Raw genomic sequence first — 22,975 nt, 5'->3', positions numbered from 1 at the left:
TGACCATATTTCTAGGTCCTTTTTCACTTCTGACCAACATTTTTCATAGTTGTCTTTAAATAAATTCCCATTTTTAGCTGTCATGTTCATCCCCAGGTATTTCACTTTCTTAACCATTGTTAAACCTGTCTCATTCCGAAACCTCTCTTTCTCAATTAGTGTTAGATTTTTCTCAAGAACTCAAGACCAAATTCTTGAATCAGTTCTAATACTCTTTTTGTACTAGATTCTGGCTCCTGTAAAGTCAATACTCAATCATCTGCAAAAGCTTTCAGTTTATATTGTTTGGCTCCGACCTTTATACCTTTGATCAGACGGTCCCTTCTGATCATATTTAACAGAACCTCCAGGACCGAAATAAAGAGCAATGGGGAAATTGGGCAGCCTTGTCGTGTCCCTTTCTCTATCTTAAATTCCTCTGTCACCACATTGGCTTTCTCCGCATCCACAAAAATTAAAACTGCTTTAGTGTTAATGTCCACTTGCAACTTCTCCAAAATGTTAATTATATTCCTCGTGTTATCAGACAAGTGTCTGCCTGGGAGAAAGCCAGCCTGGTCCTTGTGAATCTCTTCCACTAATACTTTTTTTAATCTTCTGGCCAAAATGTCAGCAAATATTTTGTAATCCACATTAAGCAGGGATATGGGGCGGTAGTTCTTAAGTTGTGTCTTTTCAGACTCAATTTTCGGTATAAGTGTAATATATGCTTCTTTCCACGATTCTGGCGCTTTTTCCCCCTCCAAAATTTCATTACAAACCTCCTTTAGTGGTTTAATTATCCAGTCCTTCAAAGTTCTGTAGTATTTTGAGGTTAAACCATCCGGCCCTGGAGATTTGCCCAACTGCATATTCTGGATGGCACCTTCTACCTCCTGTTCTGTAATTTTGTAATTCAACATTGTCTTGTTTTCTTGAGAGATTTTTTGTAATCCATTTGTTTTTAAGAATTGGTCTATATCAAACTCTTTCTGTGGCCCTTGTGTATATAACTGTTTGAAGTACCTCTGGAAACATTTTCTAATTTCTACTGGATTCTGAATGTTCTTCCCTTCCACTTCCAGATTGGTAATAGTGTTAAGCTTTTGTCTTTTTTTCATTTGCCAAGCTAACAATTTTCCACATTTATTAGCCGATTCGAAAGTCCTTAGTCTCATTTGTTTAAATTTCCATTCAACTGATTTCCCATTTAAAGTATGGCAAAACGACCTAAGTTTGGCAGACAGGTGAAAAAAAACAAAAAAACCACGAATTACATTTAAAGTTCTGTGAGATGCAAAGGAAAGCTTGCGTTTTAAACTTGCATTTTACAGCTTGTTGCTTGGTGCGGTTAACGGAATGGGGGATATTGAGAAAGAAGAGACTTGGAATTAGAAGGTTAGGATTTAAGGTAAGGTTACCAGATTTTATTTTATTTTTGTCCTTGCCCTCCTGGTGCTCTCCTACCTCTCTTCCTCAGCGGCCGCAAGGTTGGGGCTCCCCTCTTTTTTCTCCTTCCTCTTTCTCTCTCTTCCTTCTCCTTTCCTCCATCTCCCTGGGTTGGCTCCGGGGTTTTTACTGGCCCTGGAGCGCCGCTGGGCAGTCGGCCACGTGGCCGGGCGCTCTTGCTTCCGCCTCGATTTGGGTCCTGGGGGGTGTGTGTCAGCAGTTCCCCCAGTTGACGCGCCGGGCATCCCTGGTTCCCCCTCGGCAGTGGCAGCGGTAGCGGCAGTCTCAGCAGCCCGGAGCCAGCCTGGTAGTGCACTTGGCTCTGGTTGGCTTCAGGAGCTGCTCATTGCCCTGACACCCGCCATTTTGCCTCGCTGGAAGTCCCCATATGATGTGTCTTGTGCCATTGAACCAATCACGCAACATTCCTTCCCTACTAATAAATCTACAACACTTAAAATATAAATCTGGGGGCCTTATATGAAATCCGGGGACATTCCGGGGACGGATTTTGTTGGGGACAGATTTGTAAATCCGGGGACTGTCCCCAGGAGACAGGGACATCTGGTAATCATTCCGTAATAGGGCTTCTCCTGCCTTTGCCAGTATGCCAGCCTTCTCTCTCTCTCTTTTTTTTTTAATAAATTTTTATTGGTTTTCAACACACAAAATAAAAACAAACAATAGACAATACACAAACATACAAACATATAAACATGTATAATTCCATACTCTTATTTTCTTACACCTTGCTTCCTGGACTTCCCCATACCTCCCCTTTTCCACATCCTTGTTTTAAATTTCTTCAGCAACTCCTCCAATTAGCTAATTATTCAAATCAGTTCATTTAATTTCTGCCTTAACTTGTTAATTACAGCTGCAATTCTCTGTTTCCCATTTCCCTGACATCTTAGCATTCCTCAATTTTACAACAATTTTTAAGATATATCTTGAATTTCTTCCAGTCCTCTTCCACTGTCTCTTTCGCCTGGTCACGGATTCTGCCAGTCATCTCCGCCAGTCCCATATAGTCTATCACCTTCGTCTGCCATTCTTCCAGCGTGGGTAGTTCTTGTGTCTTCCAATACTTTGCTAAAAGGATCCTTGCTGCTGTAGTGGCGTACATAAAAAACGTCCTATCCTTCCTTGACACCAATTGGCCCACCATACCCAAGAGAAAAGCCTCTGGCTTCTTAGGAAGAGTCCTTTTGAGAACTTTCTTAATTTCGTTATAGATCATTTCCCAAAAGGCTTTTATCTTCGGGCAGGTCCACCAAAGGTGGTAGAAGGTACCTTCAGTCTCATTACATTTCCAACATTTATTATTGGGCAAATGATAAATTTTTGCTAGCTTGACTGGGGTCATGTACCACCTGTAGATCATTTTCATAATATTTTCTCTTAAGGCATTACATGCCGTAAATTTAACACCGGTGGTCCATAACTCTTCCCAGTCAGCGAACATAATTTCATGACCAATGTCTTGTGCCCATTTAATCATAGCTGATTTCACCGTTTCATCCTGTGTATTCCATTTCAACAGCAAGTTATACATTCTCGACAAATTCTTAGTATTGGGTTCTAACAACTCTGTTTCTAGTTTTGACCTCTCCCTCTGGAAGCCTATTTTCCTGTCCTGTTTGAATACCTCGTTTATCTGAAGGTAATGAAGCCAGTCTCGTACTTTAGACTTTAATTTCTCATAGCTCTGTAGTTTAACTTTTTCACCATCTTGTTCTAAAAGTTCACAATATTTTGGCCATTTAGACCCCATATTGAGTTTTTTCACCTCCTTAGCTTCCATTGGTGACAACCACCTGGGAGTTTTACTTTCCAATAAAACTTTATACTGCATCCAAACATTATATAATGCTTTCCTAACAATATGGTTTTTGAAACCTTTATGCGATTTTACCTTGTCATACCATATATATGCATGCCAGCCAAATCTATTATCAAACCCTTCCAAATCCAAAATGTCTGTGTTCTCAAGAAGCAGCCAGTGTTTCAACCAGCAGAAAGCTGCCGATTCATAGTAGAGTCTTAAGTCCGGCAGGGCAAACCCCCCTCTATCTTTTGCGTCAGTTAGAATCTTAAATTTTATTCTGGGCTTTTTGCCCTGCCAGACAAATTTAGATATGTCTTTCTGCCACTTCTTGAAACAGTCCATCTTGTCCACAATCTGCAACGTCTGGAATAAAAACAACATTCTAGGCAGTACATTCATCTTGATGACAGCAATTCGGCCTAACAAGGAAAGTCTCAGCCTTGACCATATTTCTAGATCCTTCTTTACTTCTGTCCAGCATTTGTCATAATTGTCTTTAAATAAGTTCACGTTCTTAGATGTTAAATTTACCCCCAGGTACTTCACTTTCTTTGCTATCACTAAACCTGTTTCACTCTGAAACCTCTCTTTTTCAACAATTGTTAGATTTTTCTCCAAAACTTTCGTTTTCTGTTTGTTCAATTTAAATCCTGCTACTTGACCAAATATCTCAATTAGTTCTAAAAATCTTTTAGTGCTAGTATCTGGCTGTTGCAAAGTCAATACCAAATCATCTGCGAATGCCCTTAATTTGTAATGTTTGGCTCCGACCTGAACTCCTTTAACCAACTGGTCCCCTCTGATCATGTTTAACAAAACCTCCAAGACTGATATAAAAAGTAAAGGGGATATTGGGCATCCCTGTCGTGTACCTTTTTCTATAGGTATTTCTTCCGTAACCACGTTGTTTACAATTAACTTTGCTTTTTGTTCAGAATATATTGCACCTATACCGTTTTCAAAACCTTGGCCTACCCCCATCCCTTGGAGATTCTTCTTCATAAAACTCCAGCAAATATTATCAAAGGCTTTCTCCGCATCCACAAAAATTAGAACAGCCTTCCTATTAATGTCCACTTCTAACAATTCCAAGATATCTATTATGTTCCTTACATTGTCTGACATATGTCTCCCTGGAAGAAAGCCAGCTTGGTCCTTATGAATCTCCCCTACCAACACTCTCTTCAATCTTTTTGCCAAAATGTCTGCAAAAATTTTATAATCCACATTAAGTAATGATATAGGGCGGTAGTTTTTAACCTGGTTCTTTTCAGTCTCAGTTTTCGGTATAAGTGAAATAAAAGCTTCTTTCCACGATTCAGGTGCCTTTTCCCCCTCCAAAATTTCATTACAGACTTCCTTCAATGGCTGTACTAGCCATTCCTTCAATGCTTTGTAGTATCTGGCAGTCAAACCATCTGGTCCTGGAGATTTTCCCAATTGCATATTCTGAATGGCACCCTCTATTTCTTGTCCTGTTATTTTCTCATTCAAAATCATTTTACTTTGCTCTGAGATTTTTGGTAATCCATATTTCTTAAGAAATTATTCTATTTCCTGTTCGTTAACTGGCCCTTGTGCGTATAGTTTCCTGAAGAAACTTTGAAAACAATTACTTATCTCATTTGGTTTATAGATATTCTTTCCATCCATTTCTAAGCTTGTCACTGTATTCAATTTTTGCCTCTTTTTCAATTGCCATGATAGAAGTTTCCCACATTTGTCTGCTGATTCAAATGTCCTTTGTCTCATTTGCTTAATTTTCCATTCTATCTCTTTATTCATCAGTTCCATATACTGCATCTGGTAGTACTTAATTTCTCTCAGAATCTCCTGAGACTTTGGTTTGGATCTCAATTTCTTTTCACCTTCTTTCATTTTTCCCCAAATTTTTTCTTTCCTCTCATTTTGTTTTTTCCTCTTTATAGAGTTCTGTTGTATTAGGAAACCCCGCATCACAGCCTTACTTGCGTCCCAAATTATTCTTTTCTCCACCTCTGTTCTCAAATTTATCTCAAAGTAATCTTTCAATGTTTTTTGGGCCTTTATATAAATCTCTTCATCTCTAAAGAGGGTGTCATTCATTCTCCATCTGAAGGATCCAGTTGTTGTTAGTTTCATTTCCATCTTTACGGCATTATGGTCGGAGCAAGTCTTTGGGCAGATTTCTACTTTTTTTATCCTTGGCGCCATACTACTAGTTACCCAAATTTGGTCAATTCTTGTCCATGTCATTTTTGCTTCAGAGAAAAAAGTTCCCTCTCTCTCAAGAGAGTTCCTTGTTCTCCAGATGTCAATCAAGTCCATATTTTCAGTCATTTCAAAGAAGGTCTTTGGTAGTCTCCCTTCCTTGGAAATTACCTGTCTCTGTGCCTTATCCATATTTGTGGAGACCACACCATTCATGTCTCTCATCATTACTACTTTGTAATCAAGATAGTCCATTAAAGTCTCATGCAGCTTCTTGAAGAATTCCGCCTTCCCTTCATTTGGTGCATAAATTCCAACTATCAAAATTTTTTCTCCTTGAACTTGTATTTCAATTCCCAAATATCTTCCTTGTTCATCTTTGAATATCATCTTTGGGGCCAGTTTTTCTTTTGCATAAATCACCACACCTCTTTTCTTGACTTTATCTGATGAAATGAATTCCTGTCCTAATCTTTTATTTACAAGTAATTTTCTATGTATCCTGGTCACATGGGTTTCTTGTAGACATATCAAGTCCAGTTGTTCTCTTTTCAAAATATGAAAAACTTGGCGTCTTTTTCTGGGAAGGTTCAAACAATTGCAGTTCCAACTAAGAGACATTTTATTATTGAGTGTCTATTCCTCCAGCTGCTCCAAGCTGTTGTTCCTCTTCAGTCGGTAATTTAAGTCCGAATGATAAGTTTGAGATATCTGTCGATCCTTTTTCTTCAAATGTTGGTTCTACCGTTCCTTTCTGCAAGTCCTCCTGGTTTCTCTCCAGAAACTGTTCTTTGTCTTGAACTGTTCTTATTTTAACCTTCTTTCCTTTGTAGTTAAAGGATAATCCTTGTGAAAACTCCCACCTAAAGGGTATAAAATTCTTCTTCAGCAGGTAGTCCAAATCTTTGTAGAAGGCTCTCACCTCCAGGATGTATTTAGGGATGTCCTTGAAGATTTGTACTTGATTATTTTCAATTTCCAAAGCCTTTTGATAATGTAGGTTCAATATTTTATCTCTTTCCTCTTTGGATCTTAGGGTAATCAGGCAATCCCTTGGCTTTTTGCTTTGCCTCCTGCCCAATCGAAAAGCTGTTGTTATCTTAAATTCTTCTTCCTGTAGGACTTCTTGCCAAAATTCCGAAAACTCCTGCGTAAGGAAGTCCACAAGGTTGTCCCCTTCACTCTCAGGGACCAATCTCAGTTTCAGATTTTTCTCCTTTCTCTGTAGATCCAACAAAGATAAGGCTGCATCATGTTCATTCACTTTTTTTGAGATTGGCACAAGCTTCTCCTGTGTCTCCTCCGCAGTGCTTTTCGCACTTTCAGCAATCTTTCGCATTTCAGAACTTTCTTGAATTAATTTGTTAATAGATTCTGTGTTAGATGCTACACTTGCAGTGTTCAAGTCCAATCTTGTTGTCAGTTCTGTCAATTTTTTGGAATTTTCTGTAGACTGCTTTGTCAAAGCTTCTAAGGATTGGTTTATTTTAAGCAGTGCCTGTGTCATTGATTCCATAGATGCTGTTGCCACCTTTTCCTGTGCAGCTGGTGTTGAACCTGATATTGAGCCCCTTTTCTTTTGTGTTAGTTTTGCTTTAGATCTGGTTGTTATCTCTTCTGCTGAACCACTCATATCCCCAAGGACGTTCTCACAGGAAAGGCTTGCAAATGGAAAATCCCACTGTTTTCCTTTCTCAGTCTGCAACTGTTTCCCTCTGAACCCTCTAGAGGGAGCAATCAATAGTAGCCAAGTGAAGAAAACAAAGAAGCATAGAGCAATAAACAAAGAATCCAAAAGTCCACAGTAAAAGTTACTATAGCACTTTTTCAATATAATCAAAAATTCAGCAAGATAGTTTCAATAAAGTCCCGAAACTTTGTCTCAGATAAAACTCCAACTTTGTATCCAATTTCAACTGACAGTTCACTTTCCCGGTGCCTTGTTCAGGCAGTCCGTCCCAGGAGATTGAGACAGCAGAAAAACTTTTTTTCCTAATTAATTTCAGGCAGATTAACAGTGTCCGCTTTTCTTCCCCCCTTCTCCTGCCTACTGGGGGGAAATTCAGATCAGATGTCAGGCTTTGACAGTTTTAAACTTATTTTTCTTTCAAGTACAGCTTTGCGCTTTCGTTGCTTTAATTGTCATGCAGTCCGGGGAGGCAGACTTCCTTGATTTATGCCTTTCCCGTTTTCGGCCAAATTTCAAGATTTAAGTTTAAGAGTCCCGTTCAATCTTTCAATCCTACTCACGGGTATTACAGTCGAATTTCAGTTTCAGGAAGGAATCGGCGCTCTCCGTTCATGGCGACGCGACTTCACTCCACGGGCTGGGTAGCGACTCTCAGCACCGCGCTCACTCCCGGTGCCGCTCGCTCCGGAGCCTTTAAAAAGGCTCTTTCACAGTACCGGGGGGGCGCAAAAGGTGCCCACCGAGTCTCCTTGCTCACAGGCTTCAGCGCCTGTGATTTTAGGGGTCCCCCGCTCGCCGTAGCGGGTCAGACCCGAACTAGCGGAGCAGTCCTCCTCCGGAGCTCGAAGAGAGGATCGCCATTAAACGCTGGCGCCGACCGGAAGTCCAGTATGTCAGCCTTCTCAGCCTTCAGAAGCACTTGTACGTCTGGCCATATGGGATTGTGAGTGGAGAAGGTGGCACAGTCTGGATGAGTCCCTCTGTCTTGCTCTTTGGTCACTGTGACCGAACACCATTTTGGGCCGATCAGGATCTATGGGGAAGGGGATCCACCCAGAAGTTGTGGAGGGAACGGGAAGCGAAGCTTGGTCAAGAGACTGGCTCATGTCAGAAGGAGGCCTGACTGCATCCTTGGCGAAGCCCAGGGCAGGGCAGGAAGGCAGCATTGCCCAGCGGGAAGGCATTCGGAGGCAAATCATCAGCAAGGAGCAGAAAATCCCCTCCCCTTCCCTCAAGAAGACTGAAGAATCTCTAGTCGGCCTTCAGGTGAGTTCAGCATCCCAGGTCTCTGGGGTGTTCCTGTCCATTACAAAGCTGACTCGAGGCTCCGTCAACTGAGCCCCTACACTCCTTGCGTACATGAAAGGGGCACAGAAAGGATGGGAGGCAGCCTTTTCCTGGAGCCGTCTTACCTGCAGCAGTTCACTCGCTGGCTGCTGACCCTTTTCCTCCATCACCTGGATGATCCTCTCAAGAGAGGAGAGTTTCCTGCAGAGTCTGGCCAGCTGCTCATCCCTTCTCCCTGCAATCTCCTTCTCCACCTCTTCCACGTAATTCAGCAGACACTTTTCTTCTTCTTCTTCCAGGAACTGGCGCAGTTGTCTCAACTTCTCCACAGTCTTCAGCCTCTCCGGTTCTGAGGACGTCTGAGTGAGGAAGAGGGTCAGCCTTCAAAACATCAGCAAGAGAATTAGGATTTGAATTGAACTGCTTCCACCCTCTCAGCTCACAAGTCCTCAGGCTTCTCCTTGACTGCTTTTCACATGATAAACAACAATGGGAAATAAACTCCATTTAGCTGCATTCAAAGGCGAACTTACCTAATTCGCAATTCTTGGAAAAATATGGAGACCAAAACAGCAATCTTTTGAAATTCACACCTCTGAATTTCTCAAGGTTGACCCAGCCAGGTAATGTTCACAAAAAATGTATTTATGAGGGTAAAGCACGTATCAACATATTTATACGAGAAGGTAGCCACCCTAGCATTTGATTCATTTTCAGAATAATAAATAAATAACAAACCGATATGGAAAAAGGAGAAATGGGGAGAAGTTGAAATGGGCAGATTTCCCCATCCCTCCTCAGTCCGGACTTGCTTCTTGAAGTGCTTGTTCCCTCACTAGTAACAAGAGTGACACTTCCAAGGAGGTCTTGGCTTTCCTTGTCCAGGTCTGCTCGATAGGCCAGAAAGAGAGGAGATGAATATTCTACTGGCTTCTTGGGTCCAGTGGCCTTGCTATAATAGGAAAGTAATTGACTGGAGGAAAGAAAAGTACAGAGGTTTTCAACCTTTTGGGGTCCACGGCTCCCTGGACCAACTCCCTTCTTTCTGCAGCACCCCTGTGGGGCTCAGGAGACCAGTTAGGTCCCCCCTTGCTTGCCTCCCCTCCACCTTTCTCCAACAGCCTGCCTTCTGGAGTGCTCTCTCAGCCTCCTCTCCTCTCCCCTCTCCTTAGGACAGCTGGGCAAGCCTTGGGAAGGCAGAGATGGCATCCAAGGAGGGAGGGAAGGAAAGAGGGACAGAGGCCAGTCTCTCCCACGGCAGCCCTGACCATCATTCAAGGCACCCCAGCTGCCACAGCACACTGCTTGAAAACCACTGCAGAACTGGGAAGGGAAAGGTTTCTAGTCCAACTAACTGGTCTGGAGAAGAGGAAAGGCAGCCATGCTTGCTCCTTTGTCTTCTCCGAGGAGACTTCCAGCCTGACTTCTCATCTTGAGGCCCCAGGGAGAAGTGGGAAGAGGAGGAGGAGGAGGAAGCATCCCCAGAAGAAGTGTGCTCCCCACCAGCAGGTGCTTCCACCCCCCACTCCTAAATCTGCTTCCAACAGATACTGGGGGGGGGGGGGGGCATCCTGCACCATCTGGTCAATTCCTGGTGTTAGGAGAATTAGAAGGTCTAAGATATAAACACATACATAAATACTGTAAGTAGTTCTCATCACAAAAGAATATGCAGGTAAACCCATGAACAGCCAGGTAAACCCATCAACAGGTTTCCTGCCAGAAAGGAGTCTGTTGTAGGCCGCCCCTTCTGTGATGCATGTATGATGTATGGAGGGGTGGTCTTGGGCTCCAGGGTGGGCAATTTCAAATGTCTATATAAGGACTTGGTTCGGGGTCTCCTCCTCCCTCCTGCGTGGGGGGGGGGGTGAGCACCCTGTTGCAACAGATAATAAAGATCTGGCTTACTAGCTACTTTGCTTCTCAATATTCTCTGGTTGGCCTCTGTTATTTTCTCCTACCGATAGAGAAGCTACCAAAGGACTCTATATGGGCTCTGAGGTACCCCAGAAGGGAAAAGGAGCCCCCAGTCCCCACCCCCTTGCAGCTGACCCCTTGCTGCTCTCTGCTTGGCAGGGTATTGAGGAGGCATCCTGCTAGCCAAAGGAGACATGGACTTAGTTGTGTATGTGCAATTCACATTTGTAGTGTTCTAAATATGTACAAAGCAACCTTGCTGGGGGATGTGGATGAGGTTAACCCTTTCTCTCCCTGCCATGGTCCCATGAAGCTGCTGTATTTCCAGGGAAGATCCCTTGGCCCCCCTGGCAGAGAGAAAGACTTTGACTCCCTCCTCCCAGCCATCCCAGAAGCCCTCAGGCTTCCCCTTGGCTGCTTCTAAGGTAATAAACAACCACCAATGAATACCATGCCTACTTTGGATCTGAGAATTAAGAAGATCACCTGCCAAGAAGAATACACAGCTATTTCTCCCCCTCAAGGTACCTTGTATTCCTCGACAGCCTCTTCCAGAGGAATCACCTTGTGGTGTTGGTGCTTCTTGGATCTGCCCCAAACCACACAGATGGGGGCTTCATCCTCCTTGCAAAAGAGTTTCAGGGGCTCCTGGTGCTTCTCACAGACTCCTCCTTTCCCTCTGGAAGACTGAGAGTCTTGGCTACTTCGACAAAGGTAGCCAATTGCCGATTGCGGACGAGGCTCCTTCTCTGGACTCCAACTCGGCCTTGAGGACAGGAAGCCAGCCTCCTTTTTGCCCCGCTCCACTGGATCAGGCCGGACCGACAGAAGTTGTGCCCACACTCTGGGATGGTCCCTGTGTCGTAAGAGAGTCAGGGTCAGAGAGGGGAATGAAGGAGAAGGACCCTACCAATATCAAATAGATCATATTCTGCCTTCACACCCTACAAGAAGGATCCTTGGGGAATGGATCCTTTTTCGCTGTATCGAATTGTATCCTTTTTGCTGTATCTTTCTCATTGACTTTAAGAATGGATCTGAATGTAGTTTTCGACTCAAATGTATTTTCCCTCAAAATGCTGTACTTTTCTAAATGTATCCAAATGTATCCGAATCGGTTTTTGTATTTCCCCCCAATCTCATCGCCTAGAGAATGTTCCTTAAATGTAACAATCACTTGTTCCAAATGTATTTGATTCAAATGTATTCGAGTGTATACTTTTATGGGGAAACGTAGCTAGGAAAATGTGGAGATATATATATATATTGCTTATGGTGCCTTTGAACGGTCAATGTTCCACCCTCTATCCTTTCAGGAGCTGCCAAAAACACTCTCCACACCACACTGCCATCAATGTTCCACCCTCTATCCTTTCAGGAGCTGCCAAAAACACTCTCCACACCACACTGCCATCTACTGGGTCTACAAATAATACCATGAATACACACAAATACAAGCTCTAAAATAAATTAGTTTTATTTTCCCATAAGTATGCAAACATAAGACTATCACACCCGAATTGATAGCTATGCAGAACAGGATTCCCCCCCTCCCTCCATCGGATAGGGGGGTGGAGGGAGGAACGGGCGGGATCGATATCGGATAGCTGCCTGCCTGCCTGCCTGCCTGCCTGCCTGAACATGCTGTGCACCCGGGGGGCGCTGCGACCGGCACCCATTGGGAAGGAACAAGACAGGAAAAGGAAGGAAATGGGAGAGGTATTTGTAAGGCCCCACTTTTCACCTGGTGTCCTGTTGTGTGTTCGGAAAGTACTCTTTATTGTTTGATTTGGGTCAATGTCAGAATAAAAGCGAGTTCCTTCAACATTCCTTTTTATCTTACCAATTTCTTGTATTGTAAGAAGCGGAAGAAGAAACCATAGAGAGCATTCATATTTTCCTTCTGATCAATGAAGTCAAATGTTACAATTATCCATTTTAGAATGAGCACCTATAGGGAGAAGACAGATCTCAGTAAGCCAAAGCAAGGCCAAGACAACCAACCCCTTCTGGAATATGGTCAGCGTGTAGAACATCTAGCTGAATCATCACCAGGATAACTAAGTCAGACTGGGGGAAATATCATTCTTCAGAACCAAGACATCATTCCCATGCTTTCCAAGTTACCTGAAAGTCACTAGAACACTTGCGAGCACAGAGCCAAGACGCAGCTGCAATAAGAGCAAAAGACGGAGTTTGGCCTCATTCGGTCCCCCTACCATGAACTCCTTAGGTGGGCCACCCTGCGTCCGCCTCGGCATCGCGCCTCGCTATTCTGCAACTCGAGATAACACTGAACTGCTCTGCAGGGTTATTGTAAGGATTGCAAGTCAAGGCATCCAAAGTGCCTTTGAACATTGAAAAGCCCCTAATCAATGCTTTGAACTACTGTCGCTTTAAAAAGGAAACTCTGATTAGTAAGAGTTTGGGGAATTAAAAATTGGTTTGTCCTGGGGGCGCTGAAGCTGTGTTCTGGCTTGAAACCCCAGTGAGACCACTGGGCCATCTAGTTCTGTATGGTCTGCCACAGCCAGCAGCTGCTCTCCAGGATTTCAGAGCTCAGTTTCCCATGAATGGGTTGAAACTGCTGCTTTTTGCATCATGTGCCTCTCCCAGTGGGCCACCCCGAGTCATTTCCTGTATAGCGTTCTACATCCCATGTAGTCCTGCTTCTTCCAGCTCAGTTCAGTTCATTCCGCAACTGTGCAAGTTAGGCCGCATCTGCTTTATGCATTCAAAGCACCATCATGCCCCTTGACATGCTAACAGTTGCATCTTTGTATTCAATCTCTTCAGCACCTTGGACAGCAGTCTCTCAAGGCTCAGCCACAGGTACCTGGTGCCCCATGCTTCCTAGGCCCAGGTCCGTGCTTTGAAGGCACTGTGTCCGAGTGTTTTGTTGTCCCAGGGCTGTCTAATTGTGACTCATTTTCAGCATCCCTTTCCAGGACAGCTTTATTTATTTCATGTCTGAAAGGAGTCCTCTGTGCGTGGCAAAGGCTTGTTGCTGGGACAATAGGAGGCTGCCTTATACTGAGTCCCACTATGGCTCTATCTAGCTCAGTCTTGTCCACAATGGATAGCAAAAACTCTCCAGGGTTTCAGACAGAGGACATTCTAGCTGGAGATACAACAGATTGAACCGGGAACATGGATCTGAGAAGGAGAAAGGGAACATGGATCTGAGAAGGAGCTTAGAGGGAGATTTCAACATCCAGCTGGAGCCATCAATGGCAGTTCGTCACTAGTTTGGAGTTGGGGACTCTTTTTCAGTCTTAAGGGCCATATTCTCCTCTGGGAAGCCTTCCAGGGGCCGTGTGCCTGTGGTGGGAGGGGCCACAGGTGAAAGTGGGTGGAGTGATGAATGTAAACTTTGTTTTCCTAAGGGAGGCTGGTTTCTACACACATTCAACTCTCCACTCTCTGTCCTTCATGACTCAAGGGTGCGAGGGGAGGGGTAGTACCTCTGGTGGGGGGCACATTGTGCTCCTTCTGGGGTAGTTTGTCCACCTTTGGTCACTACAGCTCTCACCTGCGGCTCTTAGAAACTGTCAGCCTGAAGCAGCAGCCACACCCCAGGAATGGCTTCAACTGGCGGGCTAACAAGGTGAGGGGAGTTGATGGGTCTCAAACCCTCAGTGAGTTAGGGGCTTCCCCTGCATGCAAAGCTAGGGTCGGGTACTGGCTAGAGGAGGAGGAATGGCAGGAGGCTACAGCCAGGGAACCCCCCAGGGAAGCATCAAAGTGGGAAGGCCCCAAGCCAGGAGACTGCTGGTGGGATGCAGGAGACAGGTCAGAAGAAGAAGAAGAAGGGGGAGCAGATGGCTTGGAGGCTAAACAAGCAACAGGTTTAAGGGAGACTGAGGCAGCTGAGGAGGAGGAGGAGGTGGTGGCGGCTGAGGCTACAACAGATCCCCAGGCACCTGCCATGTCCACTGTTCCCTTCTCCCCTCCTCCTCTGTCCCCAGGAACAAGGGAGGCATTACATGGAGCAGAACAAAAGGCACAGAGAGCCCCTCCACGACTGTTGGGAAGTCAGCCGACTGGGGAGGAGCCTTAGGATAGGGTTGCCATATTTCTAAAAGTAGAAACCAAGACACCCCGAAAGCTGTGGAGCTATTTTTAGGAAGACCCCCAAATTGTTGAGCATCTTAAAGGAAGACCCAGAAGCTGTTGATGTATGATAGCCCTGCCTTAGGAGGAGGCTAAGATCCTCCGTTCTGGCAACTGGGGCTAGTCCTGCCTGTGGAGTTTCTCTGTCGGATTTTGTCTCTCTGAAGAAAGAGTCCACCTTACTGCTCATCTCTGAGTTTTGATGCTGAACTGCAGCTGAATCAGCCCTGACAGCCAGGCTCCGGCCAATTGAGCAGATGAGACCACTAAGGGGTCCAACAGTCAAGAAGGTGGTTTCTGCCCGTGCTGTAGAGGGAAGTGACGAGCAGTGGGGCTCATCCACCTGGGAAGGTAGCTCATTTAAGAGAAGGAAGTCCCTGATCCTAAACCTGATTGATCCATTTAGCCCAGTATTGCCCACTTCCATCCTGAGTGGCAGAAGCTCTCCAAGGTCTTGGGCAGAGAGAGGCTCCTACCTACATTGAGCTTCTAACTGCAGGTGCTAGGGACTGCACCTGGGACCTTCTGCATGCAATGCAGGTGCTGACACACTGAGGCTATGGCGCCTCCACAAAACCTTCACTTATGGGCAGGAGGCACTACTCGGCATCCTTATATCCCACCCTTCCTCCCAAAGGAGTCCAGGGCAGCAAACAGACAACAGTTAAACAACCAAAACATCCAAAAACTGTTCCTACACAGAAGCAGACTAAGAAAAAATCTCTCCTTAGAAGGCTTCTTGAAAGAGGAAGAGGAAGTAGGCATTGAAAAGATAGCAGAGAAGGGACCCCCGATAAGATGGTACCTGCAGGAAAATGTCACTACTCCTCTTTTGTCTCTTCCTTCTGAAGGATCCCGGTGAACAAGCAAAAAGCCCTTGGAAAAACACACAAACACACAAGAGGACAAGACAAGACAGGGCTGTGCACCACAAACCATCCCAAAATAAGCCTCCATTCTGTGGGATGTAAAACACAGGAGCAGTCAATGACAACATTCCTAGAGTGTACATGTTAGAACATGGGGAGGGATGTCTGTCCAGCAAGCAGGTAAACTTCCTGGGACGGACTTCCTCCGTATGTGACCAGAGGTGGGTGTGGCCTCACCTGTGCAGGTAAATGATAAAAGCACAGGGCAGGCAGCCATCTCTTGCCTCTTGCCTCTCTCATCTTCATCTTTCGAAGAAGCAGGATGCCCTCTTGGCTCTCAGCCAAGAGAGGAGGAAAGGACTATCTTCCTATAAGATAGATTCTAAATGTATGTAACCTTTTTAAGCCTGTCTGCCTTCTGGGATCCTATTGTGGACAGAACGTGAGTAAACTCTTTTATACTTTTATAAAGACTGTGTCGTGTCTTGTATTTTAAGAGGGATCAAAAGGGGGAAATTACCAGAGTAATTATTATAGAGGTTCTAGCGAACCTGTGCAGAGGTTAGCGTTGCGAACTTAAAAGGGGAAATGTCATAAACTCTGCTGATATTTTGGGAACTTGTTAGCACAAGTTGGATTAGGATATAATTTCACAAAATATCCTCTCCTGCACCCCAGAACATTCCCACACATTCCCCATCAATCAATATTGGGCTAAAAGCTATAGGACACAAAGCTACATGCACCTAAAAACTGGTTTTGAAATAGCCTTGGTCTTGCCTAGTCCCTCAGCCTTGTGAGCATTCCACTTTCTCTACACTATGCGTGTACCCCTGACCGTGTCCTCCCTTACTCATTTCCCCCCTAAACTAGAAAGCTCCAAATGTTTTAGCTTCTCATCTGGGAGTTGCTCCAGCCCCTTGATAATTTTGGTTGCCCTCTGCTGAACATTCCTGCCCCCCCCCCAAGCTCTGCCTTCAACTGCAAACGTGACAGACAAGGCCTTCCCTGCAGTTGCACTGCCAAAAAAGTGCAGTTTTACTTTTAAGGACAGGAAATTCTCCTGCAGGCCATCTGTGCTAAAGAGAGGGTGCAGATATAACTCTCCTTGTTTTGGACCACCCAATTTGCATAAAAATAAGACAAGATTAAAAGTGTTGAGTTTTCCCCACCCCATGGAAAAGGAGCAAATGAAAAATCCTCTCCTGAGCTGTGGCTGCGACTTCCTGAGCATGAGAGATGAAAAGGGCCTGTATGGATTTGGCAAAGTCAGCATTCACAGTTTGAGAATCACACTTGGCTCATGACCAAGGGTGTCCAGAAATAGCAAAAGCCAAACTTTTGGCTCAGAGTTGAAATGCTGACGTTCCTCTTCTCTATGGCTTGCTGGTCAGCGGATGCCTTGACCAAGACCTGGTTGTCTAACTTTAGACCTTTCGCCTACACCTGCTGTTCTGGGCTATGAAACAACAGCAGCAATTCAGCCCTTGGCTCACTGCAAATCATGTGTGCAAACACAGAACCTGGCTTTGGGCTGCTTTGCCTCTGACTTACTTTGCAACATCCTCTCCCTCCAGAGGAATCTTGCTTTGAACAAAAGTAACCCACAGTGGAGGATCAACTTCACTTTACTTGACTAGACCCAGTGGCGTAGTGGGCTGTGGGGGCACAGGGGCAGTTGCCCCCAGGCACAAAATTTTTAGAGGTGCACAATTTCAGCACCTGGTGCTGCCTCAATACAGCTGCACGCTTCCATCGCTGGGGTCCGATGACAACGGCTTGTCCATGCGATCAGGTAAGTGACCTCTCCAGACAATGGGGTGGCTCTTCTTTTCTTATCTCTGTGGCTGTGATCCCCTGGGTGATGTGGATGCCATTAGGCAGTCGAATGCGCATGCATACTCCGCCTGTTTCCCTCCCTCCTACCCCCTCCTCCACGTGGGAACTGGCAAGCCATACTATGTCTCTGACTAGGCAGAGCTCTGGCACCCTCCTACCTTGGTGGAGTCCACCTCTTTTTATCTGCAAAAAAACTCATGACAGGAGTCATTGCAGGAGATCTTGGACTCTGTATCAGACCCTGATGGCAAAGGTGTCTTCTGTTAGACTATGAACCACCTGAAAGAGTCTCCTGGTACTGTTTTCACCAACAGATCCAGCTACAATGGTCCTCCTCACCGTCGCTATGGCCACTTGGAAGGCTCGACGTTGAGCTTTAACCCGTGTTTGGTCTCATTTGAAGTGGGTTTTTCACCACCAGCACTTTAGCTGTCTCAGGAATTTTTTCATCACCCTCAGCCCCAGGGGTAGAACCACAGGGTCATCCAAGTGCCATGCCATTGGAGAGGGTGCTTTTTAAGGTTTGTGGAGCAGCACACTCTTTTTCTTTTCCCCCAATAATTTTATTAAGTTTCCATTTGCCAGATTAAACATATCATACCAATTAGTCCAAAATATATCAATACAGATCATAAAGTCCAAATGTTTTCCAAATTAATTTTTTTTTTTGTTGGGGGTACCCATGCTCCTCGATCGTCAGGAATCCAAACATCCAAATATGTGCTGCTTTTCCTCACTGCATGTGAAGCCATAATCCTGGAAAGAAATTCTGGAGAGAAGCACTCGACCCAATTTTAGCCTTTGATTCTGTGAGAGGCGCCCAGTGCTTGGTCTTACTAGCTGCAGCTGAACTTCAACTATGTTTACAGCAGAGGAGCAAGTCCTGGAGGGCTGGCTTCCTATTCTGCCTCTATGGGTGAGTTGGCATTGATGAAGAAAATTCTGGGGTGTGAGGCTACTATATTTTTTCAAAATATAGTCCGGCCCACCACATGCTCTTGTGGGATGTGAAGCACAAGAGCAGTCAAGTACAACATTCCTAGAGTGCACATGTTTACACATGGGGAGGAATGTTTGTCCAGCCAGCAGGTAAACTTCCTGTTTCCTTCTGGGCTGGGACAAACTTCCTCTACATGTGACTAAAGGTGGGTGTGGCCTCACCTGTGCAGGTAACGACAAAAGCACAGGGCAGGGCAGCCATCTCTCTCTCTCTTTCACCACATGCATCGAAGAAGCAACATCTGCTTAGCCAAAGATGCCCTCTTGGCCTCCAGCCAAGAGAGGACAAAGGGACTGTCTTCTTATGGAATAGTTTTCAAGTGTATGTTACTTTTCTAAGCTAAGTTTGCCTTCTGGGATCCGATTGTGAACAGAATGTGAGCAAACTCTTTTAATACTTTTATAGAAGACTGTGTCATGTCTTATCTTTTATGAGGGAATAAGGGGGAAATACCAGAACAGTTATTATAGAGGCTTTAGCGAGCCTGAGCAAACGCATCCGCTGCCAATTTTAGAAGAGGGGAATGTTACTCTGCTAAATTGTGGAACTTGTTAAGACCAGTTGGATAAGGATATAATCAGACAATAACACAGGCAAACATGTCCAGGCACCTCTTAAGTAAAGCTAAAGGTAAAGGGAGCCCTGACCATTAGGTCCAGTCATGACCGACTCGGGGTTGCAGCGCTCATCTCACCTTATTGGCCGCTGAGGGAGCCTCCATAAAGCTTCCGGGTCCCAACATCCCCCCCCCCCCTTGGAGCAAGAAGGAGACAAATTGAAATTGCAGAATTTTGAGAAATTAAAAGACAAAGTGCGAGACTGGCTTCATTATTATCAAATAAGAGAGGCTTATAATTTGAATAAAAAAATTGGCTTCCAGGTGGAAAAATCAAAGTTGGAAACAGAATTGTTAGATCCCAAAACTAAGATACTTTCAAGAATGTATAGCTTGCTGTTAAAATGGAACACTCAGGATGAGACGGTTAAATCTGCTATGATTAAATGGGCACAGGATGTTGGACATAACATTATGTTTGCTGACTGGGAACAGTTGTGGACCACAGGTATTAAATTTACGGCATGTAATGCCCTAAGAGAGAATATTATGAAAATGATTTACAGGTGGTACATGACACCAGTCAAGCTTGCAAAAATCTATCATTTGCCCGATAATAAATGTTGGAAATGCAAAGAAACTGAAGGTACATTCTTTCACCTTTGGTGGACGTGCCCAAAGATTAAGGCTTTCTGGGAGATGATCTATAATGAAATGAAAAAGGTATTTAAATATACCTTCCTGAAGAAACCAGAGGCCTTTCTTTTGGGCATAGTCGGCCAATTGGTGTCAAAGAAGGACAGAACTTTCTTTATGTATGCAACAACAGCAGCAAGAATACTTATTGCAAAGTACTGGAAGACACAAGATTTACCCACCCTGGAAGAGTGGCAGATGAAGGTGATGGACTATATGGAATTGGCAGAAATGACTGGCAGAATCCGAGACCAGGGAGAAGAGTTGGTGGAAGAAGATTGGAAGAAATTTAAAGACTACTTGCAGAAATACTGTAAAATTAATGAATGTTAAAATGATGTTGGATTGAAAATAAGTGGTATTGGTAACAAGGTTAATAAGAATATGCAAATATGGATTGATAACGGATGAAAATGCATAGTTATAATAGGTTAAGATTTAGAGTTAAGATAAATGAAAGAGGGTAAGGATCTGCTGAATTGATTATGTAAATGGGAATACAAAAAGGGGAGGTGTGAGGAGGTCAAGGAAAAAGCAAATGAACTTAAAGATATTGAAAAATGGATTTTTTTTAAAAAATATTCTTAGCTATTTGTTTTTTGAATTTTGTATTTTTTCTTTTTTTTCTTTTTTTCCCTTTTATGTTTTCTTTTTAGTATGTTAATTACTGTTTTAATTCTTTTTATTCTGTAAACCTATGTTTTTTGTAAAACGCTAATAAAACATAAAGCTTCCGGGTCATGTGGCCAGAGCCAGAGCTGCGCACGGAAACGCCGTTTACCTTCCCGCCAGAGCGGCACCTACTCATCTACTTGCACTTGGACGTGCTTTCGAACTGCTAGGTTGGCAGGAGCAGGGACCGAGCAACGGGAGCTCAGCCCGTCGCGGGGATTCGAACTGCCGACCTTCTGCCCTAGGCTCTGTGGTTTAGACCGCAGCGCCACCCGCGTCCCTCCTGCACATCCATACCCTGGGACAAGTCTGGGGATGGGCTCTTGGTTTCTTTGGCCAACTTAACTGCTCAGTAATTGTCACCTTTGGGCACTTCCCTGGGTGGGGGGGGGCGGGGTGTACACGTGTCCTCACGCTTGAGGGATTATGGCGGGAGATAGAGGGGGAAAGAGTCCTTTCCTTAAGGGCAAGAATGGCGTTGGAATGGAGGAAATTGATGCAGGGGGTGGATTTTCTGAAGTGAGGGGCTTTTCCTAAGCCGGCAGTCCATAAGGGAAGTGGCTTGACAGAATTCTTGCAACAAAGGATCACTTTTGGCAATAGAAACCAGTTAATGGGCTTTTGATGGACTGAGTCCATTGTTCTCTCAGCAGGCGGCCACTCAGGAGCTCAGTCAAGCTGGCGAAGCTCCGCTGCTCGAGGCCGCTATCCGCTATTGGCTAGCTGTCCAAATCCGATGCTTTTGATTGGGCTATACGCAGCAGTATGTAAATACAGAGCTCATGCCCAAGTCCCCGTTCATATTGATACGGTTTCATACCAGAAAGAGGGAAGCAGGGTCTTTCATTAATAAAAAAAGATGTGGTGCTTGGTGCGACAGGGGAAGGAAAGGGCTTTCTCGAGCTCATTGTCTCGCGCCCTAGGTATGTGGAGGGGTTTCTGGGGAAGGCGAGATCCCTAGCGAATTTCCCCCTCGGAAATTCCGTATAGCATATTCTTAAAAAAAGGGGGGGGGGAGAGAAAAGGAAAAAGGAGTGGGGGGGAGAGAAAAGACTGAAAGGGAAGAAAGGTTTCCTCTGTTCCCCTCCACTCTTCCAAAAGAATTCCGAGCTGAGGTGCAGAGCTCTTTCCTCCCTTGTGACCTCCCCAGTGGCGTAGCGTGGGTTGTCAGCACCCGAGGCAAGGCAAGTAATTTGCGCCCCCTAACCTGTGGATTTTGTGCCCTCTAACCCGTGGAGCGCGGCCCCCCAGATGTTGCGCCCGGTGTGGCCGGCCCAGCCTGCACCCCCCACGCTACGCCACTGTAGCACAGAACACCATCCCTAATCCTGCAACTGCAAAAAGTTCTGCAACACAGCACAACAGACCGTGCAAAAGGATCGTTGTTGATGCTTTTATTAAAAAAATGTAAACAACAGCCATCTTTATTTACACTATGAGCTAACTGTCTGAGATGGGTAAAACCAATCCCAAAGGGCCCTTACAAACAGTAGATTATGCTACATTTTCCTTGTTTAAATCCACAATGTTTTTTTTTTTTTTTAATGCACTCTACCTCCCCACCCTTATACCCTTTCTACCCAATACGGTAGACGTACACCTGATGCCTTTGTCACACATTACATGCACCCAACCCCTTCCCTGCAGTCAGCTAGATTTCCCTCGCAATAAACGTGGGTGGGTAGGTACCGGAGAAGGGAAACCTGAAAAGAGGAAGTGGCTGCTTTCCTGCATTCTGCCTCAGGGTCTTACTGCCCACCCGCCTCTTTTCGTTGCTGTGTTTGCTCAAACGGAACAAAGAGCAGGGAAAGCCCCTCCCCTCCAGGCAGAGAGGGAGAGAGAGAGGGGGGCGCCCTCCACGAGTTGTCGAGTTGTCGAGCTTGGGCAACGGCCACTCCCCAGGCTGCAGCGCTTGGCCAGGCGCCGCGCTTGCATGCCTGGCCGCGCCCAGCTCGCCTCAGCGCAGCGCGCGGAAAACAGAAGCAGTGGCGGAGACGACGACCCCCCACCCCAACCAAGCCTCGATTGCTTGTCCCTTCCCTCTGGACTCGCGCCCCCCCCCCCAGGTGTTGCGCCCGGTGCGGCTGGCACCCCTGGCACCCCCCACGCCACGCCACTGGACCTCCCCACCCTCCTCCTCCTCCCTTCCACATAACTGGCTGTGTCACCTTGCCTGCCAATCATACCTCCCTTTGAACTGAAGCAGATTTCCATCCCTCTTTGTGCCAGTTCTGGAGTCTAAAAGCCGAGGACCTAAATCAGCCAAAGGAAAATGACACCCTTCCTACCCACGCAAAAATGCAACTTTCATTGGTCTGTTTGCTACTGGACGTGGGTTTGTTTTTTTTCCTTTTGGTTTAAGAAGCGAAGCAATAGCTCATTTGCTTGCGAGTGTGGGAGTCTGCAATTCTTGGTGTTCCAGGGCTTTTTGCAAGTTGGAGTTGCCTCCAGTCCAGCCCGGATGTAAGAACAGTCCTTCTGGATTAGACCAATGGATGATCTAGTCCAGCACCTTGTTCCCCATAGTTGCCCAGCAGAGGCTCACAACAAGCCCATAAGCAGGACCTGAGTGCAATGGCCCTCTCCCACTCATATTCCCAAGCAGGGCCGGACCTCTGATGAGCCAGAGTGAGGCAGCTGCCTCAGGCGGCCGATGCTGAGGTGAGGGGATTGAGCTGGGAGTGGCCTGTGGCCTGGCCTGTACCCCTACGTTAGCTGACTGCTCTCAAGTGCAGGGAAAGCTCCTGTCCTTTCCAAAGTACTTGGAAGAAGATTCAACAGTCAATCCAATTGGCTTCGGTACAGGAAAGATTTGGGGGTGTTTTACTGTTTTGGATGTTTCAATTTGCTGGGAGCGCCCAGAATGGCTGGGGCAACCCAGTCCGATGGA

Source organism: Podarcis muralis, chromosome W, assembly GCF_964188315.1.
Source record: "Podarcis muralis chromosome W, rPodMur119.hap1.1, whole genome shotgun sequence".
Lineage (NCBI taxonomy): Eukaryota > Metazoa > Chordata > Lepidosauria > Squamata > Lacertidae > Podarcis > Podarcis muralis.
This window is presented reverse-complemented; position numbering follows the sequence as displayed.